Below are 24,140 nucleotides of genomic sequence, written 5' to 3'. Positions count from 1 at the left end.
TCCTGCTGCCCCTGAGGTTCAGGAGGAGCCCAGAACCTTCCAGAACAAGCCTGGTCCATCCTGACTCGGGATGTGGCGCCCAGGGGAGGGGGAGCAGTGAGCCACCAGCCCCCACCACCCTCACCTGAACCCCCAGCAGGAACCAGCAAACCCTTCCAGCCCAACCCCAGCAAGACCCTGCTTCAAAGTTCTTCCCCAAAGCCCGGGTGCTGCAAAGGTAGAGCCTCCCAGGAGAGGCAGGGAACAATATCCATGAGTTTCTCATGACCTTACGGAGATTGCCATGACAACACCGCTGCCACCCTCCAAACATGGATATATTCATTTGCACTGGTGTGATTGAGAATAATTAGAGTGAGATTCCCTGAGCCAGGGAGTCACAGCTCTGGCAGCAGAGCCCAAGTTTCAAGGGAAGCAGCCTCAAATTTAAATGTAAAAAAGAAAACCGACAACACTCCTCGGAGCCGCGTGACCTAATTCATTATAAAGAATGTCAGTTAGCAAACCTTTTAAATAAAACATTAAGCTAGAGGTAATTTGAAGCCTTGTGGATTTTGTTTTACTCAATTATTTTCTAATGCTTCAACTTCAAGAATAAATATGCAGGAATAAAAAAAAAAAAAAAAGAAAAAAAAAAGGGAATACTAAGGGTTTCATTTAATTCTTTTTTCAAAAGAAATGAAGACATTCATACTAAACCAAAATACCCTCAACCAAGCTGGATTTTTAATTAAAACTTTTATGTCCTACAAGATTCTTCAAGGTTATAATATCTGCTCTCACATCATGAGGCAGCATCACACTCACACAAGGGCAAGCCCAACATCCACGTTAGAACAACCTGTGCTATGCATTGCTATACCTTATTTCCAGGACATCCACTCACAAATTAAACCAGGCTGGAATGCTATTTCTTCCCTGCCCCATAATTTCCATAACCACTTGCAATTTTCACTCTGTTGGGAAGGGTTTCCCTGCAGCAGGCTGAGGCAGGGGATGATCACACTGGCCTCTGCTTTGGTTTTATTAATGCCTGGTGGGAAGAGCAGGGCTGGAGTGAGGCAGGTGGAGATGGAAAACCTGCAGAAGGGCAGCAGAGGGTAAAAGGCACTGCTGGTGATCACAGCTTAAAATGAGGTTAATTGGGAAAAGGGGGAAAACAAAGGGAATCACGGAATCCTGGAGGAGTTGGGTTGGAAGTGACATCAAAGCCCATCCAGTGCCACCCCTGCCATGGCAGGGACACCTTCCACTGTCCCAGGCTGCTCCAAGCCCTGTCCAGCCTGGCCTTGGGCACTGCCAGGGATCCAGGGGCAGCCACAGCTTCTCCTGGAAGAACAGAAGTTCTCCTGTGATGAACAGGAGCAGCTCTCCTGTGATGAACACTACAAATGCTCTTCTAAGAAATACAACAAAACCAAAAAAACAAAAATAGTCATAAAGAGTCATCGTTTGAAGGAAAAAAAAAAAAGTTTAGAGTTAAATATTTGATTTGATTTTGGCAGCATCACCCTTTTCCAGAGGCTACCAGAAAGAGATTTGCAGGAATGTGCTTAACACCGCTCTGCTACAAGTCCATGCTACAAAACATTCCGGAAACAAAGAAACCCAGAAGATAAAAAGATTCCTTTCCGCCACACTGTTCAGAATAAAACACCTCCCTACTTCGATTCAGCCTTCCTTGCAGTGTTTAAGAAATAAAAAGTCAGCTTTTGCCTGTAATGCACCCAGTGGGTCCAGCAGGGATCCCCAGCAGCTCCCATCCTGGGCCCAGGAGATGCCAGGGGAGCGGAGCCAGCTCATGTAACCCCTCACTGCCCTGATTTCTCAGGTCACAGCCACACCCTGGGGCCACTTTCGGGGTGCTAAAAGTTCTCCGTGTCACGGAAATAAAGGATTTGGTGTTGGTGGAAGGTGTGAAGGGCGGAATTCGCATGGCACATCACACCCGCCCCAGGGCGCCCCGGCCCCCTGCACCCAGGGCTCCTTTTCAAGGCAGAAAAGTCCGGATAAATCCATTTCTCTGCAGCAGGGAATAAACAAGGATTAGAATTCACCCGTTCATAACAGGGAAACCCTGCAGCTAGAGGTGGAGTCAGGCAGGGCTGGAACATCCAGCCTAAGTTGCTTGACGAATGCTAACTATGACTTCCAGCTTATTTATCTAATTTGGGTTGATTTTTAAATATTGAGTTATCTAACCAGACACAAAAAGAGAGCCTGAAAATTTCCTGGGTTAGTGAAAACTCTCCCTGCTGCTTTAATTCAATCTACATGTCTGAATATTACTGACTTTTCCCAATTACATTTGTATTGAGAAATCAGGAGCTCGTTTTCTCAAAATGGTGTTAAGTGCCTGGAAAACGGGGTTCTACAGCAAAAGAGCCTCTCCAAAGCTGACTGAATGCACAGCTTACACGTATTTTAGTCATTTACAATATTTATCAGGCTCTATTTTTGTCAATCAATCCATAAGAAGAGCAGAACAGCCAATACCTATAAAACAATCAGCTCAATTTCAGCACCATCTGATTTCTGTGTGAGAAAGGGGCAGCTCTGAACTGATACAGCCAGTTTGTAACACACACACACACAAAAAAAAATACATACAGCAGGGATGAAGTCAGTGGCAAAATCCTCAATGGCTTCAGCTGGGCCAGGATTACCTCCAGGAACGTGCTGGTGCTTGGAGAAACACCAGGGAGGTGCCAAGGCTGGGAAAAGGAGGCTCAGGGAAGATTTCAGTGCTCCCAACAACTCCTGACAGGAGGGGACAGGCAGGGTGTCGGGCTCTGCTGCCAGGGAACAGGGTCAGGAGAGAGGGAACAGCCTCCAGCTGCGCCAGGGGAGGCCCAGCCTGGACAGCAGCAGGAATTTCCCCATGGAAAGGGTGGCCAGGCACTGCCCAGGGAGTGCCCAGGGAAGGCCTGGATGTGGCACTCAGTGCTCCAGGATGGGCCTGATGATTGATTCTTTTCAAATGATTTAATGATTGCTACTTTTGATCAATGGGATCAATGATCCCAGAGGTTTTTTCCAGCCTCTGTGACCCCGTGAAGGCTGCATGGGGCAGGACCACCCATCCCATCCCCACTGGATCCCAACCCCATCCAGGGTGGTCTGACTGGTCCCAGTGGCCCAGAGGCTGGCACAGGTGGCACTGGGCACCTGGGGAGTCTGTCCCTGTGGGATCCATCCCAGGCCTGCTCCTTGGAGCTGCTGCTGGTGCCCAGGCTGGTGCTGAGCATCCCCAGCCCAGGAACACGAGGCCCCGCCACGGAATTCCAGAGAGCACCACACAGCTGAGCACACCAGAGCCTGTCATCACCATCAGGGGGGACTGGAAACAAAGATCCAAGCACAAAAACCCTGCCTGACCATCCCTGAACCCACGAGGTACCACTCACTCCCCCCAGCCCCAGCCTGCTTTTAAAATTCAGCCTTTATCAGCTTGAGTTGAGCAAATCCAGTCAAAAGGCAGAAACGGATTGTGCTAGTAAGCAGAAAAACTGTTACATCTTCTGAATGTAATTTTGCCAAAAGCCTCTGCACAATTTTTTTTGTCACGCTTTGCATTATGAAGGAAATTTCTTTTTAGAAGAACAGGAGAATGATTTGCATAATATTCTTTGCAAGTTAATATCAGCCTCTGATAATGATCTCTGCATAATGCAAAAACGTTTGAGAAGACTGTTACAACACTAAGTAATCATATTTTAAATTATGTTTCCCTTTATAGAAAGGTGTTGCAAAAACACACAGACATGAAATCTGTCTGTTGAAGTCCCAAGAACCACCTGACCATCTTCCCACTATTCTACTGTTACAGATTGCAACACTGCCTTTCAAAATCTTACAAAACAAATTACACTGCAACAGTCTGGCTTCACAGAAGGCAGAGCTTTTTCCTGTGCTGCTGCTCCAGCACATTACATTTCACAAGAGCCTCTGATGTGCTGCAGGGGTTAAGCAAGGGCCCAGAAATGAAGCTGTAACACCATCAGATGTGGCTGCTCAGGTGGATTGTCCCCTCTCACAGTGCCACCAGCAGAGGTGGCAGTACCAGGGCATGCCCTGCCTGCTGCCAGGTGGGTACCTCCTGCTTTGGCCCAGCTGCCATTCAGACTGTGACACCCCACAGGGGTCCCTTCCAGCAGGGAGGGGTCTCCCCAAAATCCCTGCGAGGGATGGGGTGCTGGAGCAGCCAGGAGATCTCTGCTCACCCCATCACTCATGGCTAACCAGGCCAGGAACCAGACATCAAAGCAGAGGTGCTGGAGGAAGCCATTTGTACAACTCTGCTGGGCAGCATCCTGCTGGATGTGGGTGATTTCCCTCCAAAGGGGGATGTGGGTGGGCAGCTAATGCACTTGGATATTAAATACTTAATACGTCACTGAGGCTTAACAGCCACAGGCAAGTGGTTAAAACCTGAGCCAAGCTTCCCTGAACTGCCAGGAACAGAGGGAGGCTCCTGAGACAGGAGGAGGTGGAATCAGGAGTGGGATGAGGACTTTGGGACCGAACATACAAATGATGCAGCTCAGGTCTGGGGTGGGCAGTGCTCCCAAGGGCAGTGCCAGCAGCAGAGAGTGTCCCAGAGAGCCACTGTGCCCATGGCAGCCTCAGGAGCACAGTGGGCAGCACGCACAGTCAGTGCCACCCACGCCCGTCACACACACAACAGGGCATCATTCAGCCTCTGCGGTGGGTGGTTCTTGTCCCACCTACAAAACCAAGACTAAAATTCAAATACCAGATCTGAGCAGCCAAGGCAAGGAGGAAAAAAACCTCTGGGATGTCAGTCTGGGCTGGCTGAGGCAGCTCAAGCACTGCCCTGGCTATGAAACCATCCCAGAGCCATGAGACCATTCCTCCCCTCAAGAACTTTGGGTAACTTGGAGAGTTTGTCCAACCACATGGACATGAGAACAATCCTTCACCCCATCCATCTCCCCTTTTCATACCTTTTCAAGCTCCAAGCAGCTCCTGGCTACACCTCACGCCAGGCTCCCTCAGATGGGTTTGCAAGCATTGGGAGGTTGGTTGGGTTTTTCTCCAAAAGCTGCCAGCAAATCTCTCCCTTTTCCTCCCAGACTGACATATCCATCCATAGAGGTGGGTGCTACCACCAGACACAACTCCTAAGCTCCCAACCCACCTGCTGTCACCTGGACAGCCATCACCTGGACAGCAGGAGGGAGAACTCCTCCCAGCAAAACACCAGAGCTCCTGGTACACGTGCACTGGGGCGGGCACAGGGTGTGGGAACCGCCTGCACCAAATATTTCCATTGCTAATGCTGCACCCTGGGTCTCACACAGCATTCCTGAGGCACCCAGAGGAGGTCAGGAGCAGGCTGCAGGGCGGGGAGGGGACAGCAAAGCAGCCAAACAGCACCAATCCCTCAGGCACAGCCAGGGGAGGCTGCAGGAGCACCCGGCATCACCTGTGATGCTTCATAAATACACTGCAATTGAACTTCCAGGATTCTTGGGGCAAAAACCACTTGGGAGGTGTGAAAGAGAAGCAAGAAATCATGACTGTCATTCTATAGAACCTCACAGAAGAGTGGTAAAAGCCACTGGAATATTTTTGTTTAAAATCGCTCGCAACACTTTGCACTGTGGACATCACCAGTGTGCCACTGTGCTTCTCTGGGTTTCCAGGATGGTCAAGCAAAAAAATTCAGCTCAGTGCTCTGCCAAGCTGTGCTGGGGTGACAGCCTGGACCAGGCACACACAGGCTGCAGCTTCTCCTGGTTTCTCCACCCACTCCAAGTTGTGCTGCCCTCCTGTCCCCCTGCAAAGAGTTAAGTCCTCCCTCCTGCATCATTTCTCCTGCCAAATGCAGATTAGTCAGCAACTACTGCAGGATACACCTCTCCTAAGGCACTCATGAACAAAGCAACAGCCAGCTTGGGACCTTAAAGGGAAGGTAAATGAGGAAACTTCCTAAACTTGATTGCAAAAATATTCATGAAGGTACCCCGTGGCTCAGGTACCTCCAGCTGCTCTGCTGAAGCTCCCACTGGCTCCCAAGGGACTGCAGAGGTGGGGTGGACACTAAATCAGTGCTGCAAGCTGGAATTAGAATCCACCAGTGCATCTGAAAACCACCCAGAGCATCTGAAAACCACCCAGAGCCAAACGCCCAGCCCTCACTGCCTGACCCCAGAGCAAACCTTGGGATGGAGGCTCCCAGAGCCCAGCCAAAGCCCTGCAAGGACCCTGGGCTCCATCTACATTTTTACAGTTGCACAAAGAAACCAAACACCCAGCAGTCATCTGAAAGGCCAGTTATTAGATCACTTGAAATGAGCTGAAATGAAAATCCCACAGGTTTTATTGGACTACTGAGATATTGATTCTGGTGTGCTTCTCACTCAGCCTGCAGCACAGAAATTCACCCTGCTAGAAATCCCACCTGTGTGCTGGGCCAGAAAATGCACTGGGAATGTTCAGGGCTGCTTTTCCTTGCTCCCTTTTCCTGAGCCTGGAACTTTCCCTTCCCCTAAGGGCAAGTCATTTAGCTTGACTGGCACAAATGCTGCTGGTTTCACCCAAAGGCACAAACCACCCCTTGGGGTACCCCTGGTGCAGAATACACCCCCAGTTCATCTGACCAGCTGAGCTGGGACAAGGATGGCTCCCACTCTGGCAAGGCCTCCCCCAGCCCTGCCATTATTTGACAGTTTTGGATCCCCATCCCCAATTCTCTCAGGTTATAAATTCACGCGATGCCTCGACAGCAAAACAACACCGCTATAAATTATTATATTTTTTCCTACCCACATAAAAAGGGAGCAAAACAATTAAAACCCAGGCTGTGCTGTGTGTGCAGAGGCACTGCAGAGCTCCAAGAAGCCCTTCCCCAGCCGGGGTGCCCAGTGCTGGTCCCTGTGATGAGGTGCCAGCAGCACGCTCTGTGCTGCACGGCTCACTGCCCACGGCATGAACCAGCCCCAGGCCACTGCCAGCCCAGGGTTCTGCTCTGTTCTTTCCAGCCCAGAGTTCTGCTCTGCCCTCCCCAGCCCAGGGTTCTGCTCTGTTCTTTCCAGCCCAGAGTTCTGCTCTGCTCTCCCCAGCCCAGGGTTCTTCTCTGCTCTCCCCAGCCCAGAATTCTCCTCCTCTCCCCAGCCCAGAGTTCTCCTGCTCTGCTCTCCCCAGCCCAGAGTTCTCCTCCTCTCCCCAGCCCAGAGTTCTCCTGCTGGGAGGCAGCAGCTCTGCGACTCGCATGGATCTGTGCAGCTTTTTGCTTCAAAAAAAAAAAAAAAAAAAAAAATCTCTAAATAAAAATTCATGCTTGCAGCATAAACACAAGCTGGGCTGGTACTCCACTCCTCCCTGGGCGGGATGTGCTCATCCCTTGAGCTGCAGCTCAGCCTGAGGTCCTGAGGTGCATCACTGCCTGGACAGCAGCACACCCACCCTCCCAAAAACCCCCAACCCTTCCCCATGCTGGCAAGGACAATGTTCTTCCCTAAAGATCCAAGGTCCCACAGGAGGTGTAAAGCTCTTGGGCTCTGGAGAAGGTGTCCAGGAGTGTGTAAGGCTGGGATTGACCAGCACAGAGTGTTCTGGAGCCTTGGAGGGGCTGAGCACAGCCCATGGCCCTGATGCAGCCATGGCACAGATCCTGGGAGCTGTGTGGTGAGTCAAGAAGTCCTGATGTTGGATTCACTGTCCAGCCTGTGAATTAGTCAATCCTCCTCTTTCGCCTGGGGAGGGGGGCTGGTCCCAATTCAAATATTGTGTAAGCTGAAAAAGAGCCTCTAAAAAAAAAAACAAAAAAACCAAACCAAATTCAAACAGATAAAATGCAGAAACACTATTTTGGAGGAACTGGGGAAAGCTGAAGCAATAATGACAAACGATTCCTTGCTGCTCTCCCATTCCCTTCCTCCCAGGGCCTTAAAAAGGCCTCTCACCATCCTGCCCTGGCCCTGCTCACGTTACACTGGGATCAACCAAAGCAGAGTCTGGTGCTCGTGTCCTGCCCAAGGTCACCGTGACAGCCAGAGCCCAGCAGGAGCCCAGCCTGGAGCTTCTGGAGCTTCTGGAGCTTCCCAGGGCTCTGCCCCAGCCCCTGACCCCGGCATTCCCACATTCCCAGGCACGACCTGGGGGGAACACAGCACTGGGGAGTGATGGAGCAGCAGGGCTGGGTTTGGTTGGCTTCATTTCCACCGACACCATGCAGAAAGCCAAAGAAACCTTCCCAACTTCCCCTTTCCTCCAAGGCTTCTCTCTCTCCCTGCTTTTCTTCCCCCCAGTTCTTAAAATCCAATTATAGCACGACTCTCTCAGCAGGGGTCAGTGTGGAATAAGAATCGCCCGAGTTAATGGACATGAGACCAAGAAAGATTAATGCCTAAATGGTTTCAAAAGTTGTATGATGCCGATTTCATTAACATTTTAATTGTAATGTATCTTTTAAATCTTCTTTCACACTAATGGTTTTTATATGCTTCAAAAAAGAAAAAGAAAAAAAAAACTGCTGACAACAAAAATATCAACATACCAAAATTAACAGACGGAACTGAGTGCTGTAATGGGAACTGAATGAAATGCAGAAAACCATGTTAATGATGCATTAAGAGTAGAAACTGTGCTCAGACAAGAGTCAAAAATTCAGCCCTACACTTGCATGCCTTGACTTTGAACAGGGGCACCTTTCCCCAGGTACTCAGCACAACCTCATGTTGTGTCTTTCAGAGGGAAAAAAACCCCAACCTGTCAAGCTACTTATGCTTAAATGTACTTAGAAGTTGTATGGAAAAAAACCCATAAAGCAACAACCCCAGAAGCTCTACCAAACACAGTTTATAAAAAAAAAAAAAAAAAAAGCTGTCAATTAATCAGATTTAAGCAGGGTGACAGAGAGGAGCAGCAGGTTCAGGGGAGGAGGCTGCTGCTGTCCATCCCCTTCTCCATGGAATGGCACTGCTGTGGCTGTCACCACTCCCTGGGCTCTGGCACCTCAAGCACAGCAGAATTCCCAGACAGGAAAGATGCTGCTGCAACCGCCGTGCAAAATTTTATTTTACTTAATTAGAAGACAATTAAACCTAAGCAATAATGTTTCATTAAGCATGGGCATGTATTGATGATGTTAGCACGGATAAACGGAGGCACAGAAGGAGCAGATAATTGGGGAGCAGACAGATGAAGTTTTAAACAACTTTGGTTTGTAGAAATGAGTGAGAGATATGGTTCTGTCACCTGCCCTGAGGCCAAGCTGCAGGGGAGATGCAAAAACCACAGCTTTCCTTCCCAGTCCATCAGAACTTCTTAGAAGAGAGAAAATCCAGTCTGAGGGATTCAAAGCCTCCTTATGCCCATTAGGAAATCATAATCCCCAGGTTTGCCATGAGGATGTGATTCCAGCCACAACAGAATAACCAAAATGAGGATGTGATTCCAGCCACAACAGAATAACCATTATCCTACTCAGGTTTAAACGTTTTAAGGTTTCTGCAGCTGGTGAGGTGCTGAGGGAGGTTTCCAGTGAAGGGGCACCTATGGAGAGAGGTTACTGCTGCTTGTGGGGACTTCATCCCACAGGATCTCAGCCATGGAGGGGTCTGTAATCCCACAGGGCAGCCAGGCTCATGCATCCCACTGGAATCCTCCCAGCAAGCCCCATCTGCCTCTTCCCTTGGAAATCAAATCCTTTTATCCACCTTCAAATGGATAAACCCTCACTCCCCATCTCCTTTGGGCACCAGGCCATTGCCTTCTGCACGGCACACCATGAGACACCAACCCTTTATTGATGTCTCACATTTCACCTCTGTGCAGCATAACCCCACAAAGCTCAGGAGGGCCAAAACATCATCATCACCCCTTTGCCCTGCCACCACTGCCCAGCCTCTCCCTGCAAGCACTGATGTTCTCTCCTGTTTCCCTAATGCTTCCTATAATCCAAGTGTAAATGTTTGTCCTATGACAGGGAGAACTGGCATGTAAAACATGTCCCCCCACACAAAATGTATATATATATCCCAGGCTGCCATATGCTTCCCAGTGGGTACCACGGCAGGAATGCTGCGTGGAGCAGAGCCAGCGCTGGCAGGACCCTCCTGCCCCTCCGCCTCAGCCCCACTGAGCCCCAGCTCCCTGCACAGGCTGTGCTGCTGAAATCCAGCCCCCAGACAGCCCAAAAACACCTGGCTGCTGTCCCCCTGCCCATCCATCCAGAGGAGCCCTGATCATGCAGAGGAGCCCTGATCGCTGCCCAGAGGGACGAGAGGGATTTCCTAATGAAGGATGCACAGATCCTGCTCGTGGCTGCACAGCCCTGGGGATGACACCGGGGAGGAGGTGAAGGGTTTAATCTCGTCCCAGTGACTATATATGGTCACTGTGATGGAGCCACCTCCCCGTGCTCACGCTCTGCTGCCCTTGGCTCCTGGCACTGGGCTCCGCAGCAAACTGGCAGGGCCTGGGCACGGCGCCGGCGCGCCACAAGTCAGCAGACTCCCCACGTTCCTGTGCTCTCTCTCCCCCTTTCCCAAATTTTTTTCTGGCTTGTAAAAAGTCTTTTATCAGTTAAAAACCAGAGAGAATGCGCAAATACTCAAGGAAAAAAAAAAACAAACAAAACAAAAAACCCTAAGATATTTTAAGAGTGTTTTATAGAGAATTGTTGCACGGGGGATAAAAAAAAAAAAAAAAAAACAAGCTGTCAAGTTACTTATGCTTAAATGTACATTTCATAATCACTTAGATGTTTTATGGAAAAAAAAATAAATTTAATCTTTTGGTGAAAAGTGTATCAATTTATTCAGCCCACATAGGCTGTTAGTGCTGGGTAGTTTGTGGCTGCAATTCCTGGCCCTACCCCCCATCCACCCACCTAGGGGAAAAAAAACTCACTGAAATACTTGTCTTCATAGGAAATGCAACACCAAAAAATGTACTTGACATGCAAAATTCTGTGAAAAGTCTGACGTGAGGACCTCTGAAAAGCCTGAGGCCAAACTGCGCCGGCTGCAAGCAGCCCCGGGAACACACAGAGCACAAAACCTGTGCCAAGGGCTATTTATCTTCATTTTATCCATTCAGCCAGGAGCTTTCAGGGGGTCTTGGGCACAGCCACCAAAGAACTGCTCACATCACCATCATCCCAACAGCACCAGCATCCCCCATCCCTCCTGTCCAGCCCAGCCTGGATCCCTGGGATCCTGCCCAGGGCTGAACCCCCAGCAGGGAGCAGGAGGAAGCTCCACACTCTGCCTCCATCCTCTGTCCCAGCAGTCTGATTTTTATTACCTCCGTCCCCATTTAGAAGTAACCACATGACAAAGCCGAGCGCAATCCTGCCCAGGGAGCTCGCCTGGGATTGCCTCTCCCTCCCCGGGAACACAGCATTTTAGCAAGTTTTCCCTTCACAGCAGAATTTGTGGCTACAACGAATGTTAAGATTTAATCTTTTTTTTTTTTTTTAGATGCCTGTTCTGCCTCCAAACATTTGCTCAAAAACAAGTTGAACTTAAAAAAAAAAAACCAAAAACCCCAACAAAAAATAAACCACTAATGAATCACAGTTCCTAGCAAATGAGCAATTGCAGTTGACACAATGAATTATGCCTGAAGCAAGCTGGGAAACATATTTTGCAAATGATCTCATCCACAGGCAAACCTGGCATGACACTTGATTTGCTAAAAAAGACACAAAGCCTGTCAAAATTCCTGTCACTCCGCAAATAAAGTCAGGTAGAGAAAACCAACAGCCTCACCCTCTTTTAAGCACGCTTCACCTATTTCTCAATTGCTCTACAGGCTTGATTTAATAAAATAAAAAAACCCCACACTCCCTCCTGTAGGTGTGCCCATCCCAGTGGGTGCTGAGGGCCATGGGATGTGCTGCCACTTCCCTGGATGAGGAAGAAATGGGCTGGGAAGCTGCTCTTTGGATGCCAAGCCCAGGCTCAGCTCGATTTGAAGCCTAATTGCAGCAAGATCCGATGCTCGATGCTCGCTCTGGCCATTAGGTATGGCAGGGAACTCACAATTCCCTTTAATTTCCTCCAGCTGCATGCCTGGGTTTTATTTCTTTCATTACATTCAAGCAAACTCAAGGGTTAGAAAAGAGAGGGGGGGAAAAGCCACTCAAGTGCAGCCCCCCCCCTGCTCCTCACATCCCTGGAGCTGTCTCAGAGCAGTTCCCTTTGGCCCAGCACATCCCACCCTATTTCCCCACCTGAAAAGCTGCTGGCTCAGAAAACCTGGAAAAACTCAAAGCCATGGCTGAACCCTCCTTCTAACCCCATTTTGTCAGAGTATTTTTAAACACAGAGCAAAGCAGGAGCCGAGTCCCAGCACTCTTTCCCGGGTTGTTCCATGGGGTTTGTCCCCAGTCCCTGCCACCCCAGTGCCAGCAGAGCCACCTCTGACCCCATCCCTGCCCACCCCACAGCCCTCCAGGGACCAGGGGCTGCCCAACAAGACAGCCTGAAATAAATATTTCCATTCCAAGGTGAGCTGGGCTGTGTCCCCAGCCAGGAAAGCACAGTCTGGAGGTTCCTCCCAAGCCAGCCCTGATCTCCCCGGGTGGATCAGGCTCTGGCAGGAGCTCTGTTGGTGTTTCTCCCCTGGCCAGCAATGCTGCAAAGTGGCCTCGCTCCTCCTGACACCTCCAGCTGGGATCTGAGCCAAAGCCCAGCCCAGAGGGACTCACCTGGATGCTCCAGCCAGGCTCAAGTTCAAGGAGAAGGGAATTTTCTTTCCTGGACTTACAAGCAGTGAGGATGCTCCGTGCCCCCCCTGAGCACAGGGACGCTGCCCTGTCACTGGCACCAGCCAAGAGGAGCCAAAATCTGCCTCCAGTTCCAGCAGGCTCCCTCAGGAAAGCACAGTCATGGCTGGGGGAGCTAAAAGGCTTTTATATTGCCAGAGGGCTCCAAAAATATCACTTCCAAAGTGATCCAGCATCAGCACACGCATCGTGGCTAATGGCATCCATCTCTCAGAACAGAGAGGGGCTCTGGGAAAAGCTTGGGGAGCCCTGGACAGCGTTTTGGGAGCACTGCCCTGCACAGCCACGGCCCAACCAACACACAGACCACATCTCTGGCCCCCGTGGGACCCCCTGCTCCTGCCCTGATGCCTGGCTTTACTCTGCTCTCTGTAATTCCAGCCGCCTTGGGAGGGGTTTTTTTTTGACAAATTTTAAGTTTCAGAAATCCATCCCCACCCTGCTCTGTCCCAATACGACAGCTTTTACCCAGTGAAGCCTTAATTAAAAGGCCTCTGCAGGACGAAAATCCTCAAAACACAGCAGTTACAGCCACAGAAGGACATTTACTCTCAGGAGGGACAGGATGAGACCCCTGATTTTTTTTTCTACTTGCCACTTACTTCAAATCCAAGCATTATCACCCCCATCATCCTCACCTTGGGGTCACAGCCTTACTGTCCTCAGCTGGGCAAGCCACAGCAAGTCAGCTGCTAAGGAACAGCTCAGCTTTGCTCTTTTTAGTTAAAAGCTTTCAGAATTTCAGAGCAGGCTGTGAATCTGGCAGGAGATTTGGGGGGGAGGCGTGCTGGGATGCTGCAGTTTGGAGCAGCCCTGCTCTCCCCAGGACCCCAGAGGCAGTGTCCCCACGGAGCAGCAGCAGCAGCAGCAATCATCCCGGTTTGTTTACCGATCCCAGCTTCTCCTGCTGTTTAATATTTCAGCTGGAGAAGGTGAGCCGGCACGCCAGCCCCTCAATTACGCAGGGCGAGAGGCAAACACTTGGCAGGCAGCGAGCACATCAAGCTGCCCACAAGCTTCGCAAATGCCTCCGGAAAGGAGGAGGGGGGAGAGAGGGGAAGAAAGAAAAAAAAAAAAAAAAAAAGGAATATTCAAATTAATGAGCCGGCGGGGTAATGGAGACTTGGCTGGAAGTGATCCTGCACTTCGCCGTCGGCCGGGCCGGCGGAGCAGCACGCGATGTACCGCTGGCTTTTCCTAGGGCAGGGAAGATGTTTGGAGAAGTCCTTGAGCGCTGTAACTACAGCAGGGCTGCGGCGGGCACGGAGCGCTCCCGGCCGAGCCCAACTCCCGGCCCCGCTCCCCGCACCCCGGAGCGGCTCCAGCCCCCCGACAGAGGGGTCCCCCTGGGATGGGGGCACGTCCCACCCGGCCAAGGGGACCCCCGTGAGCGCCCACGGCTCGGGGGTCCATCCCCAAACCCCAATTTCGGGGTTCGGCCGGGTTTTGGATTTCAGTCTCAGCCGTTTCGCAGCGTTTCCCTCCCCTGGGAGCCAAAGTCCGAGCCTGCGCCTGCATTTACCCCTAACCCGCAGCCCCCGAGGGGGTTCCCGCACAGCCCAACCCCGCATTGCCGCAGGACCGCCAGGAACCCCCGAACCGCGCTTCCCACGGGGCTACCGGGGGCACAGCCCGGCCGGTCCCCCCTGCCCTGCCCTGCCCTCCCCGCACCCCCGGCCGGGACCCCCGGGACCCGCGGGTGAGGGGCGCGATGTGCGCGTCCCCCAGCCCAGCCCAGCGCGGCACAGCCCGGCACAGCCCGGCCCGGGGGCCATGCGGGCTCGGCGCTGCCCCGGGCGCTGCCGGGGCCGGGCCGGGGCCGGGCCGGGGGTCGGGGCCGGGCCGGGGTCCCGGGGCTGCGCTCACCTGCGGGGCGCCGGCCCCCGAGGCTGCCCTGGGCCTGACGCGGCGGGGCCGGGCGGCGGCAGGAAGTGATTCCAGCCGCTCCTCACATGGACTTTCCCTGACCTCGCCCAGCAGCGCCGGCAGCCGCCGCACAGACCGGCCCGGCGGGACCGGCACCGGCAGCGGCTCCGCGCCAGGGCCGCCCGCGGGGCGGGGGCGGGCGGGGGGCGGCACCGGCCCGGGGGGACCCGCGGGAGGAGCCGCGGGGGGCGGGACCGGCGCGGACACCCCGAACCCCCCGGGCCCGCTCCCCCAGCCCCGGGCCCGGGAGGGGCGGGCACGGCCCGGAGCGGGGCGGGAACCGCGGGGCTCGGGCTGCTGCCTTCGGCTCCCCATGTGTTCTACTTTTATTTTATTTTATTTTATTTTATTTTATTTTATTTTATTTTATTTTATTTTATTTTATTTTATTCTATTCTATTCTATTCTATTCTTATTTTATTCAATTCTATTCTATTCTTATTTTATTCAATTCTATTCCATTTTAATATTATTTATTTTATTCTATTCTATTATTATTTTATTCTATGCTATTCTATTGTTATTTTATTTCTTATTTTTTATTTATTTTAATTTTTTATTCATTTTATATTTTATTCTATTTTATTCTATTTTTTTAATTTTATGCTTTATTTTTATTTTATTTTTTGTCTATTTTATTTGATTTTTATTTTAGTCTATTTTATTTTTATTTTATTCTCGCTTAATATTTCTTCTCATTTTAGCCCTTCTATTTTATATTATTTCTTTTTTGCTGTTTATATTTTTAATTTCCTTTTCCTCTTTCACTTTTTTTAATTCCATTTATTTTGTCTGTTTATATGTTATTTAATTTTATTTTTCTTTTTAATTAATTTCATTATTTCCTTCCTAATTTCCTTTTCATTTATTTTTTAACCTGATAATTTCTTTTTCTTTTTTATTTTTCACTTCATTTAATCTCATTCCTGTTATTTATTTATTTATAATTACACTTATTACCTTAATTATTTCACTATATAATGAGCTTCCATCCCCAGTTTTGGTGTTTATCCCAGCCCAGATTGGATGTCACAGGGAGATGCCCTGTGCTGACCCACAGCTCCAGGGCTGCCCTTTTTCCACACCCTTGTCCTGCAGAAAAAGCCTTTCAAGCATCACAAAAAGCAGAGTAATCTGAGGTGGGACTGCTCGAGCCTTGTGGGCACATTTCCATTCCAAATTTCATCCTACAGCCTAAAGAATTTAAAAAGTCCTTTTGCTTTGTTGCCTCCCTAAGCCCAAAATATTAAAATCAGCAAATTTGCATGATGAAAGTGTGCAGCGTTGGCCCTATGTCTGCTAAAGGAATTTCAAAGGAGTAACAAAAAACCTCTTTAAAGCAGGAGCCTCTTGCTGTCTGCTTTGCATGCGAGATTATGTCAGAACTTCTTTGGATCTGGAAGTTTCTCTCCTCTCACACTCACCAACATTCATCATTTCGAGGCTGCCTCAAAATCTGCAGCAAAATATCCCCATATTTTAAAAATCAGCATTGAATGCCTAGAACTGCTCAAGGCTGAGGAATTTCATTAGCACTTGACACTTTAAAAAACAGTGTCAGGTCAGGACAAACACATTTGCTTTTCTGCTCAAGATAAATTCGGGGTTTTTTTTTAGAAATGATGCATGAGAAATATGTCCCCAACTGCATTCTGAGCAGAGCAGCCGTAGAGCCCTTCCAGTGGGAGAGCCCAGCTCCTCTTCCTCAGCTTTCATTGAAGCATCTCCACATCAGCTCATCAGGAAGGAGCGACAGGAAAAGGGGGAATGGCTGCAGGGAGGGCAGGGATAGGTGGGATTTTGGGACAAAATCCTTCCCTGGGAGGATGGGGATGCCCAGAGCAGCTGTGGCTGCCCCTGGATCCCTGGAAGTGCCCCTGGACAGGGCTTGGAGCCACCTGGCACAGGGAGAGGTGAAATCTGAGGAATATCTCCTGCAAGAACTTCCCTGGCCCAGGAGATGCCCCAAAGCACCTTGTGGGGCTACAGCACTGCTCTGGGGGACAAACACCCCTGTGGGGTGACAGCACTGTCCCCTGTCCCTCCCTGAGCACCTCAGCCACATCAGAGCATCCCTGTGACACACAGGACATGGGGACACGGCTCAGGGCACTCCTGTGGCCCCAAGTGCTGCACTGAGCAGCTCCATGCCCTGGCTCAGCACAGGGATTTGGGGTTTGGGAGCCCCCAGCACCTCCCTGAGGGTCTCAGAAAACCCAGAGACATCCACAGGGAGCTGGAAAACTCCAGTTCCTCCTGCAGTGCTCCAAGAGGAGAGGAGATCTGAGCTCTGTGACTCGCCCAGGGCCTCCCCAGCTTGGAGAGACAGCAGAGCCCTTAATGCTCCAGCACAGGAGCATCTCCCTCCCTTCAGCCATGGACATTTTAAAAACGTTCTGTGATGGAGAAAGAAACATTTCTTAAGTACCATTTGATGTCTCAGAATGGCTCCGGGGCTAGAGAAAACATGTTTATTTACTACTCTGCTGATTTTAATGCGAAAGATTGGTTCAGTGAGTAGAGGAAACAAACCAGGCAACATTTTCCATAATGTCTGCAAAGTGTTCCTGGGCTGCGGAAATATTTTCTTTCTCTCTCTCTCTCTCTCTTGCCTGCGTTTTTTTCAATCTAGCATTTCAAATTGAAGAATGGCTTGAGGGCTGAAGAAATCACTTGATAAAATACCCAACATTTACATTCTTGCAGGAGAACAGCTAACTTTTTTTTTTTTTTTTTTCCATCTGAACAGTGGTTTAGTGAAGCAGAAGAAACAATCCTGCAGCATCCCACGTCCCTTTAACCCCTTCTGGCTGCATCTGAACTTTCGCTGTTCACTGCAAAGCTTTGGGGATTTTGTTCCTTCTCCAAATTCTGGGCTCTAAGGCCACTGCAGGTGGCTAAAATACACTTTGCAGCTTGATTTCCAGGTGGATTTCTGGATGTCTGGGTGAGAGAGCCAGCCTGGCTGGGGACCAGCCCATGGCAAAGCATCAATCTCTGCACCAATCTCTGATTTATTTTGTGCAGGGATGTGACTTTCCAGCAAACTTTGGAAAGCAAAAAGGTCTTTCTAATCTTCCTGCCTGCAGAGATGCTGGGCTGGGAATGCCCCTGGACTGATTCCCAGCACTTGGTGGTGGTGGGATCACCCTGAGCAGGTGCTGGAAGACCTGCAAAAATTCAGGAGTGTGCCAGGAGACTCCTTACCCTGCAGCAATGCTTCAGAGGACTTCAATTGCCACATTAGGAAGGATTTTTGTAGTTTGCTTTGTAGGTAGAATAATTTTTACCTCCCCAGCCCAAGGTGTGACCAATATTTGTGCTGGGCCGTGAGCTACAAGGCCTGGTGGAAGGTGGAGAGGATCTCCAGAAACCTTCCCTGGCATGGCCCACTCAGCCAGCCCTGGGCACAATTGATACTCATGGAGGGAGGAGAGGACACAGGGCTCTGTTACAGCCCAGCCAAGTTCCCTGGGATCAGCATCACACCCAGAATGGTGGCAAACAGCAAAACAAAATGTGTCAGAACCCCTCATTTCTGTGCCAGAGGGATCTGCCTTTTCCTCTGCCGTTCACAGCAGCCCAGTGAACTTTGCCAGGTGGGGAGTTCTGCTTGTGGCGCTCCCTCGTGCAGGAATAGGGACAATCTCTAAAACCAAACAGCACCATGAGTGAGGGGAGAGCTGGTTCTGAGGGGATTTGGGACAACCAGCAGGGCAGAGGCTCTGGCACTGGGAGCAGTGACCCTCCAGGTGCACCCCTGTCAGCCACAAAGCTCAAATCAGGGCTGAGGGCAGCTCTTGCAGCACCCTTGCCCCTGGAAAATGGACATGAAGAGGTTTGATGGCGCTCCCTGCCTCCTGTGCTGCGGTGTCTCCATCTCCTCCCGCTGCAGGATTTCTCTCTGCTCCCATCAGGGAGCCTGCCTGGGGTGGATTTCACTGGGAAAGCTCCAACCCTGCTGCAGTAAATCTCTCCTGGGTCACAGGGGGTCTCATTCCAGCCCAGCAATGTTTCCATGTCGGCCCCCAGAGCTCCCCTGGGAGGCTCAGAATTGGCATTTTGATGGTGTTTGAGCTCTCTGGACCTGGCTGTGACCCTGTGAGGTCTCTGGTGACAAGAGCCATTGCCACTGCAGCTGGGACAGTGAACATCCCCCACAGCCTCCAGTGCCACACATGGGACGAGGGATGAGGTGCTAACACCACAATTTGGGACAAGCCCCTGAAATCTTTGTTCAGCCAAAGCCACAGCACCCAGGGGATGATTCCTTACCCATGAAAGCCTTTGTTTGTTGTCTTTGGTGGCTGTTCAGCTCTCTCATTTTTTTCCCCGTGGGGTTTTCTCCTTCCCAGCTCTGAGAGGGGGGTGATGGCTCCAGCTCTCCCAGCCCTCCATCCACCCCAGCTCCTGATGTCAGCCAGGAGAGGGAAGCTTTGCTGGCAGCCTGTGCCACCCCACTGCTCTGGGCAGGGCTTTCCCCCATCAGCACCACGGAGTCACCCCTGGGGTGATGGGATGGACACAGACGTTCCTGGAATCCCAGAATGGTTTGGAAGAGACCCTAAAGACCACCCCAATCCAAGGCAGTGACACCTTCCACCATCCCAGGCTGCTCCAAACCTGGCATTGGACACTTCCAGGGATGGGGTGAAGTTAAAGTTGTTATTTTTAATGAATACCATGAATAAATCTCTGAGCTCTTTACATGAAGCCTCTACAGAAGGCTTGAGCATCGCCCTGTGCCACGCAGCTGACACGGTGCAGATGTGGATTGTTTTGACTCCAGCCAGGCTTATTTGATTTACATTAAAATGATTAGGAATAAGTTAAAACAAACAGAAATGAGATGTCTCCGAGGCAGCTGCATTGTCCTGCCTAAACTGGCACAAGGCTGTGTGTAAAAAGGCTTTACTTGTTAGTAAATAGAGAAATCCTTCAGATCCTGCTGGGGAATTGCTCCAGAAGCTCAAGGCACTGCTTGTTTCCAGCTGGGTCCCCCGAGGTGAGAGCAGGACAACAACAGAAAACCATGTATCATTGGCCTGTTTTAGTAATTATTTATTATATAATGGTGTGGTGCCTGTGCAAGTGGGAGAAGAGAAAGCCCAGCCCTGGAGGCATTTTCTGCCTGTGTTAATTCTGCCCGTGGCAGGTGCTCACGGCCTGGGAGCCTCTGACCTCCCTGGACACAGCCTGCAGACTCTGCTCCCAGGAGCAGCATTAAAATAAATTTCCATAAAAGTATCTGCTTTCATCTTAAAGACTCAACGTGCTGGTGGATGGAAGCTCGTCTGGTGCTGATATTTAATTGCCTCTAAAGCTCAGAAATGGTATTTCAGGCGAGCTGGCGCAATTCACAGGACACCACCAGCCTTGCTCTGTCTGCCTGCTCTCTGTCTGAGCTCTGCCCATGATTTCTGCTCCCCAGATGAGCCATCTGACACTGGCTGTGGGAGCAGACATCCCCTCAGTGCTGGATCCAAGAGCCCTGGGACACTGAGGCAGCTCCCAAGGGACTCACTCCTGCTGCAGCTTTGCCCTGGAGTCAGGGATTGCTTCAAAGAGTTTGGAAAACTGGGAAGGAGCTTCTCCTTTGGGTCTGGCAGAGGAGATAAAGCTGCTCCCTGGACACCCCTGTAATGTGGAGGGGCCAGCCTGGGGGATTTGGGGACATGGAGCAACACCTCAGGATGTATCTCAGCCCAAACTCCCTGCAGACCCTCTCAGAGAGTGGCTCATTTCTCTGATAACTTTTTTGATCAGAGAAAGCGATCAACCATCACTTTTTCAAAGTCTTTCTTGGTTCGTAATTTAAATTCATTTCAAGCTGGCCACTCAGTTGACTGCTGAGCCAACAAATGGCGCTCAGGCTCTCCCTGCAGATGCTCTGACACCCCTCACTGTTCCTGATGTGGGTGCTCAGGAACACAAGCAAGATGCCTTTCAATCAAGATGCTCGGGTCAGCCCTGCAGGGCAAGCAGCTCTGGCCAGGTGGAAAGGGGAGGAGGTGGCCGCGTGTGTGCCCTGCAGGAGATGATGATACCCTCGATGAGAAACTGCCAGAGACAGAGTCAGGCGTTTGATTTCTCTGAGCTAAGCATGTAAATGAGACTGGCATAATCGGTCTGTGTTTCCCCTTCCTTTCTGTAGAGGAATATTTTGGGTTGAAGTGTCTGTGATGTGACTGATGCAGCAAGTCAGCGCTGTCAGAGCCTGATTCACGAGTCGCTGCTGCAGTGCTGGGGGTGGGAGCGGGTAACCTTGGCTCCTGCTCCTCCTCCTGCCGCTCTGCTGGGATCCGGTGTCACCGGCAGGTGCTGCCGGCAGCGGCTCTGTCCCCGCTGGGACGGAGGTGACACAGGGAGGGCTCTCCTTGCTCACGAAACCAGCACAGCGCCTGTCTCGGTCACTGCCGATGGACCAGGCAGGGCATGGAGCATCCCCAGATGTCTCCTGGAATGCTGCTCCTGGACACGAGAGGGTCTGGGGTTTCATTGTGAGGGATTGAGGGACTCTTGGTGCTGAAGTTAAGCCAAATCTCTTCGTGTTTCCCACAGAACTGGAGTGTGTTCTTATCACAGGAGCTGCAGTCAGGCCTGTGCATTGGCACAGCTCCTTTGCTATTGTTGAGAAAGTCTTGGTCTGAGAAAATTTACAGTAATAATGATCCCCCCTGAAGCGTATTGTGACTCTTTATTCCGTGTTTGCCCTGGTAGCTGCACCTTTAAAGCAGAGAGGGCACCCCAAGAGAAGCCACCACTCCAGCCCACCCAGGACAGCACCCCAAGAGAGGAGAGAGAGCTTTGCCAGCCAAAGATCCATTGGAAAGAAGCCTTCAGCTGATGAATTTTCCGGGTTTCCCACAACAATTTTGGGGGAGTTTTGTGTCCCATTGTTATAGGACAAATTTCTAAGGCACTGTTCCCGAGGAGCTGGGCAGGGATGGGATGTCCCATCCATCCCTGTGGGATGTCTCCCACCTGTTCCAAGGTGCTCCTGCTGGGGCTGGGCTGGGCTCCTGGCACCTGGCAGGAGGAGGAACTGGAGCACCAGTGGCTGCACACAAAAGCATGGGAAAAAACCTGCTGTGATTTACCCACACGGGGTTCAATAAACATTAGATCTGATGGCATTCATCGTTTTTTCATAGCATGCTCGATTACTGCTTCAGTTATTGCTCAAATGACATCATTCCTGGCAAAGGAATTGATTGATTTTTTAATGAATATTCATATGGCATTTCAGCCAGGAGTAGGCATTAATATTCTAAGAAAGAAGAATGAAACGTACATCCTAATTTAATGAATGATTGTAAATATGTATCTGATGGATAATGTGCCGATGAGCATTTCAAAAGGCATCCACAGCCACCTCGGGGGCTTTTTTTGGGAACAAAGGGGCAGCCAGGGTGCAGGCAAGGCAGAGGGGTGAGGCATGGACCGGGCCACCTGGTCAGATGTCACCACAGATCTCCTGTCACTCGCTTTGGGATTCTGCAACGCCCTGGGATAAATCAGATATTGACAACACTCGCTGGTCCCAGGCCATGCTGGGGCTGTGGCGTGGAAAGCAGCGGTGAGAGCGAGATGGGCAGCTGGACAGAGAGACTGGGGGACAGCAGAGAGCCCCCATTTCCCCCTCTGGAGGCAGGTAAAGCATCGGCTCCGTCCCCCCTGGAGCTCTGTCATGTTCAATTCCCTTCACCAGGTGCCGGCTGCGAGGCTTGCTCTCCCCAAATGTACATATATATATATATATATTTGTCAGACATCCTTAAGATGTCTCCCTGTTCTGAGCGCGGATCCTTTGTGAAGGCAACAGTTGTAGCGCTTAAACAGCGACAGCACCCTCGGTTCTCCCCCTCGTGCCATCATCCCGGCTTGGAAAACGCTAAAACCCCGGGCTCAGAGTGCCAGTGCTGAGAGCATCTTAAACAGGCGTTGGTTTCATTGAAATGCGCCTTGGGGCCCGGGGGGAGAGCGCACACACACCTGAAGCATCCTCCGGCCGCAGGGATAAATCAGGGCATCGCCGCTAGAGCCAGCGAGGTGACAGCCACGGAAGGCTATTTATACTCCATTGTGCGAGGCAGAGAGCGGGGCCCTTCTGCTGACAAAGCACAAACAGCCCCGCTCCGCGTGGAACGAGAAAAGCAGTCCCAGAAATTCCCTGCCCCGAGACCGAGAAGCAGGGACCCCAGTGGGAGCAGAGCTGCTTCTGCTGCTCCCCTTTTCCCAATAAACCCACGCGCTGTTCCTCCTGGAGCTGGCAGGGAAGGGGCAGAACCTCCGGAGGGCATCACCGGCTGCAGGCGGGGCCGGGCTGTGCCCGGGGGTGCCCGGGATGAGCCCCGGGAGCAGCCCCGGCTCCATTCGCTCATCCCCGCGCGTGGGACCGAGTTTGCCGATAAAAATACAGCCAGAGTTATGCTTGGTATGGAACAAGCAGGCAGTAGCTGCCGGAGACTTCACAACATCCCGCTCCTGGCTCGCCTCCAGAGCGCCAAAACAAAACAAAAATTCAGTTGGCATCTCTGCGGATTGAAGCGAGTTTTTCTTTCTGCAGCAATTGCTGAACAAACGTTTCGATACTTGTGCCGCCGCCCCCGCCCCTGCTCTCCCCCGAATCATGCGCTGCAAGGAGGGAAAAGATGTTCAAGGTCATGGGCATGCTGTGAGCAGAATGACAGAATCCCAGAAGCACCGAGGCTGGGAAAGCCCTCCCGGACCATTGAGTCCAACCTGTGACTGATCCTCACCTTGTCACCCAGCCCAGAGCACAGAGTGGCACCTCCAGCCCTTCCCTGGACACCTCCAGCCCTTCCTTGGACACCTCCAGCCCTTCTTTGGACACCTCCAGCCCTTCCCTGGGCATCTCCAAAGGTGGGGACACCACCACCCCCCTGGGCAGCGCCTTTCAACCCTTTCTGTGAAGAAATTCTTCCTGAACAAACCTGCTCATTGCCCATCTCTGTCCTCAGTGGCCTCACTGCACTCTGTCGCCAGTGTGGAGCTCAAGCCGTGGGTGTTGTGGGCCCAGCAGGGCCTGCAGGACTGGGGTGGTTTCTCCAAACCATTCTCTTATCATTCTGGGGGCTGTTGGACCCTCAGGGAGGTGCAGCTTGTACACCTGGGCTGAATTCAACCCCTGAAATTGGAAAAGCAAATTCACCTTCCTCCCATCTCAGGCTGCTCCCTTGCACCAGCCAGGAAGGAGCACAACTCAGGAATTACAGCAGTCAGCCTGGGAAAAATCCCACAGCAGAGGCCTGAAATGAGGGAATTCAGGGTCTGGCCTCATATTTCTTGTGTGACACGGGACACAAACAATGTGCATCTTTTTTAGGTTTGAGTGTTGCAACTTGACCTTCCAGGTTTTGCGTTCAACTGGTTTATTTATTTCCCCAAGAAAAGGCAGGTTTGTTTGAGAGGAAACAAGGTGAAACCC

At 51.2% G+C, this 24,140-nt stretch overlaps 1 protein-coding gene across 1 annotated transcript in view; it reads right to left on the bottom strand.

Annotated features, from left to right (window-relative positions):
* The window catches only part of NACC2 (NACC family member 2), a 55,037-nt gene extending 40,133 nt beyond the window's left edge, over nucleotides 1–14,904 (bottom strand). The window contains exon 1 of the mRNA XM_071453866.1: nucleotides 14,630–14,904. The gene's annotated coding sequence lies outside the window, so the exon portion shown is untranslated. The remainder of the gene's footprint in view (nucleotides 1–14,629) is intronic.
* Between the last annotated feature and the right edge of the window lie 9,236 nt (nucleotides 14,905–24,140).

Source organism: Agelaius tricolor, unplaced genomic scaffold (assembly GCF_023055355.1).
Source record: "Agelaius tricolor isolate 1412-34295 unplaced genomic scaffold, bAgeTri1.0.p SCAF_38, whole genome shotgun sequence".
Taxonomy (NCBI): Eukaryota; Metazoa; Chordata; class Aves; order Passeriformes; family Icteridae; genus Agelaius; species Agelaius tricolor.
Note: the sequence above shows the minus strand (reverse complement) of the source record. Positions and strands in the feature narration are given on the sequence as shown.